This window comes from Arachis duranensis, chromosome 5 (assembly GCF_000817695.3).
Source record: "Arachis duranensis cultivar V14167 chromosome 5, aradu.V14167.gnm2.J7QH, whole genome shotgun sequence".
Taxonomy (NCBI): Eukaryota; Viridiplantae; Streptophyta; class Magnoliopsida; order Fabales; family Fabaceae; genus Arachis; species Arachis duranensis.
Window position 1 is genome coordinate 94,949,181 of NC_029776.3, and position 5,362 is coordinate 94,954,542.

Sequence of the window (5,362 nt, forward strand, 5' to 3'; positions counted from 1 at the left end):
TCCAGACCAATGAAATAGCTCCACTATAATCAAATGAGGTACAAGAGAGTCTCAAACAAAGCACAAAAATGTGCATATAACCAGCCAAAACATCAAAGCACCAAAGCTCACAAATAAGAAGCAAGAAGATCAAATATACCCAAAAAAACAGAGCTGATGTCGAAGCCAATTTCTCCCTCTGCAGACCTCCAATTAAAATCTCCACCGTTCAGAATGAAGAACAAGATGTGAAGAATCTACAGTTCAAATTTCACGTCGATCCAACGGTGAAAGAATGAGAAACTTCCATTTCAAAATTTCTGCTCTGTGTAAAAACGGGAAACCTAATTTCTCTCTTGCGAAACCAATTTCTCCTACTACAAGCCTCCAATCAACATCTCCACCGATCAGAATGAAGAACAAGATGATAGAAATATGCAGTTTAAATTTCAAGCCGATCCAACGGTGAACAACTGAGAAACTGCCATTTGAAATTTACTGCTTTGGGCAAAAACAGAAATTCTGTTTTTTTTTTCCATCTTCTCTCTCACTTGGTGGCTATTCTCTCTCTCTCAAAAAACCTCAAAAAACTAAATTAGGGTTGTGACACTAGGGTGAAAGAATACACCCCCAAAATGTTGGGCTTGGGCCTCACAAAGGAGAGAATAAACCCAACACTAACACCCACCAAACTATGAAACTTTCACTGAAGTCACAGCAACCAAAGAAGAAATCTACTCAAATAGACCCAGAATTTTACTTGAGAGTCTCATCAATATCTGAATCATTTTTCAGTATTGAATTTAAGTATGAAGCAGTAAGTTGGCCAATATTGGAGTAGATTCATAGAAAGGAGAGTTTGTGGTCATCACATGCTGATTTTGAAGCAAAGACTAGGCAATGCTTGTACCAAGTTTTTTTTTTCCTCCTTTAAGGGATAATTGTATAAACTAATGGAGCACTTGGACAATTAGCTTTGAGAATTGGTGTCAATGGTCTGGTGGGAAGGGTGACTAACATGGTTGGTTAGTACGAGGACCAAAAGTCGCAACATGAATTCTTTGAGGCTATGTTTGGAAAGAAGAGTGAGAGTGAGAGAGCGAGACCGAGACCGAGACCGAGACCGAGACCGAGAGTGAGAGATAAAAACTAAATTAAATTTTTATTTTGTTTAGTGTAAAATGTATTAAACGAAGTTATATTTTGGTGTCATATTTGATTTAAAAAAAATATGGAGATTGAAAAGTAAATTTAAAATTAAAAAAATTAAATATGAATATTTTTTTAAAAAAATGTTATTAAAGTTTTAATTTTTATTTCTAAAAGTTTTAGATTATTGTGTCTTCAGAAAGTATTGAAGGAACCCAAATGTTATATCTTGAGACTATAATTTTTTGATAACCAAATATAATACTGAGTTCTAATTTTCTAGTATCAGTTTTAGTCTAAAAAAACAAACAGACTAAAAGTCTAGAAAAGACATTATAAAAGCAAGAAGAATTCATCGTATGCACACCTTTGAATTGGCAGGCATCTTCATATAATGGGAGGCACAAATACAATTGTGGTCTAACTTGAAATAATGGTGATTAGCATGAACAAAATTGAGGTTTTAGCGTGATCTTTTATTTTAGTTTATTATCATGATATGTTGATAGTTTAATTGTATGCGTTGGATCATTTTGGTTGGTTGGATTTTTTTTGTAACTATTTTATTTTTTATGATAATGCCAAAAAAATAAATAATTTCATTACTTCTTCTTTTTCTCCTATTTTCGGAACGAATTTGTTTTGAAGCATCTAAAAAAATAAATCGCACCGAAATTTATCCTTTGTACGCAAAACAGCGTAAATCGCAGTGCTATTTATGAGTTAAAAAAAAAAAAGTCCTATCCCACTGCAATTTATTTACAAACTCATTTCTAATGATTTGCTTAAATAGTTAGGGACATGTGATTTGGGTTCTCTTTTTGAATTACACTCCTAAGTGCAATTTACATGCTTTCTTAACTACATCAAATTCTCAAATCCTAATACGATTGACGTATATAGTTGTAAATAGTTCAACATTACAATTATTTACTTACAGAAAATGATATATATGTTAGGATAAATTATTTTGTGAAAGCTAGTGCATTCCAGATAAAGTAGGGAGTACAACACTCCTAAAAGTTAACTTACTATCAAAAGTTATCAGGTAAATTTAATTTATTTATTATTGTTATTATTTTCTTTTATCATAGGTTGAACAAACAAACCAGCACTAACAAAAAAACTAATTTCTCTGTTACTCTATTATTGTCGATGTGATGTCTTCAAATATTTTCACTGTTTTGTTTGCTGGCAGGTGCTTCCACTGTCGTTTTAACTAGCTATAGATTTTGACGCTCTTGAACCCACCTATTCCACTTCTACCATAAATGACCATCAAAGTCCAAAAAATTGCTGCCATAGAAAAGAAAGACGCATGTCTGTCGCCACTGCTGGTTAGCTAACTCCAAACACAAAACGGATTCTGTAAAAGAACCCCGGTTTCCATGAAGGCGCATGATTCTCAGATGACGACGCAGTCAAAGCACAAAATACATGTCACAAGTCCATTATCTTTTATTTCAAATTAACCTCAACGTGTACTAATAGAATAAAAAATTAAAATACAATTATATTTAAACAATTATTTATATTATTTTTTTATTAATTTATTCAAAAAATAATTAAATTCTGAAGCTAATTGGTATAAAATATTACAGATATAAAACTAAGAAAAATTTTTATTTGTATAAAAATGAGCCTAATAAATAATTATTCTATTTAATATATAATTAAGAGTATTTCTTTTTTTGCCAACGAATTATAGCTCAAATGACATAATTTCTTTATATTCACCTAAAAATTGGTAAAAAAAAAATACTTCTTTCCTTTATTAACTTTTTTATACAAAATAGCAAGAATACACATTAAAAATAAATTAAACTATATATATACCTATACAAAAATACATAATGATTAATTTTAGTGTATAAATTAAATAATATTTTTGTTGTTAACTAGAAGACATTGGAGAGTTGTATATTAATAAGCTGGTTTCGCTTCTTTGCTTCAAATTGATGCTTCTTCGGTTCTTCTTACTCCTTGAATTTGAAAAATTCAATGACATTTAAAAGACTCAAAATGCATGATCATGTACATGAACTTGCAAATTAACAATGAAGGAGTAATTGGCCTCTGACAAATTCAACTATCTAAAAGTTTTCAAGTACTTGAGAATTGAGATTAATATGGATCATTCAAGTTGAAAGATTTATCTGATTGACTTTACAGAGCTATTAAATTGCGCTATTTGAGAATATGGGGATTTGGTACATGAATTTTTAACTTATTTTTTATGTATTATTTATTTTAATTCTAAAATCCAATAATTTTTTTTTGTACAGACATATTATTTTTAATATTTATATACTAATTTTTTATTTTGAACTTTATCCCAATATCTGAGACTTGCCAAAAAAATCTAAAATTTGTAAAAAAAATAATTAACCTGATTAACAGGTTACCTTTTTAAATTCAGACCGTTCAAATAAAATATAATAAATAAAGAGTTTAAATTTAACAATTCACAAGGTGTGCAGCACTCCATACTTAGCAAGGAGCATTTAAGAATGAACCAAATTACTCTTTTAGTTCTTAAATTTTGGATTAAATTTTAGTTGTCTATAACATTTAAAATGTTTTATTTTTTATTTTAAAAATATTTTATTTTATCCTATTTTAGTTATATATTAAAATTATTTTTTTTAAAGTACTATTTTTTCTTCTATTAATATGTTTTTGTTTCTCTTATTATTTTATCACGATATTTTAAATTACAACAATTGTCATCATAACCACTACATTTATAATTTTGGAAAATTTTTACATATATCAGTGTACTTTACTAATACATTAGTATATTAATGATTATCTAACGTCCAAATAATGAATTAAATATATGGAAGCTTGTGATGTAGATAGAAATTCTTTATGTAAAAATGCTAACATATAAAATACGGTGAGAACTGTTCCTGCTGTTTTGTTAACCCAAAAAAGAAGGTTCGAAATGTTGTTTCTGACGTCTGGTGGTATGGTTGTCAGCGTGGTTTAAGTATGATCGGCTTTTTTGTTTTATTTGGTTAAGTACCTTTACACACATCTCCTTTTCTTTTACAATAGGTTTTATATATCAACTTCTTAAACATAGTTAGAATTTGAACCCGATACACCTTCTAGTAAAGTAAATATAGTTACCACTAAATCAAGTCTTATGGTGCAAGTATGATCGGCTTGTATTTCAGCTAGCTATAGAGTGGAGAAGGCCTGCTGGCCTGAGCATTAATTGCTTAGCTTGTGTGGATTGGGCCAAAGTAATGGGGCTCTTTTTTAATATTGGAGTATAATTTTTTTTGTGGCCTAAGAAATTAGTTAAAGTTGTCTTATATCACCCAAAAATATAAAAAGAGTTGAGAATAATACAAAAAAAGGGGTTAAGTTTATCATATTGATGTAGGTTTATTCAATTAATTTATTCTAATAATGAGTTGTCCTAGAAATATTTTAATTGAGATCAATGTTACAATAAATTTTTGAAGGATCGTATTTATGGAGGATTAAACATAGGTTACTTATGAGCTAATTAAACAAGAACAAAAAATTTAAAAAAATATATATTTAGTATTTATAACAAAAAAGTGATATAATTATTTCAATTTTATTTATTAGAGTTTTTGTAATTCAACTTTAAAACTTAATAATTAAGTTGATAACTCTTTATTAGATTTATATACAATCTAAATATCAATTATCAAACTTAAATAGAATTTGTGTTATTTTTTTAAAATTGTTTAAAATTAGAAATGATATGTATGTTTATCTATTGATATTTTTGTTTTTGAAGTTAACTTTTATTTTGACAATGATATATAGTTGAAAGAACTCTTTACTTTGATTTTATAATTATATGAAAAATAAATTTTATTTTAATAATTATTTATTAGTATATATAGAAAGAGAAAGATTATGCATCTTAAAAAGAAGAGATTGATAAAATTAAAAAATGGTATTTTAATCAAATTTAAATTAAGATAGCAAATTCACATGTTATAAAAATTATAAATATAAAAAAATAAAAAATTTTAAATAATATTTTATTATTTTAAATTATGTTTTTTAAAATTAATGTATTAGTCAAATAATTTGAAATTTGATTATATTTTATAATAATAAAAATTTCTAGTATAATATACATAGAGTATTTATCTGCAGTTAAAAATTTTTGAATCTCTCACTGCGTGGTGTGTAAGCCAATATCATAAACAATTAGGAAAAGATATGGTTAGTTGGAGATATT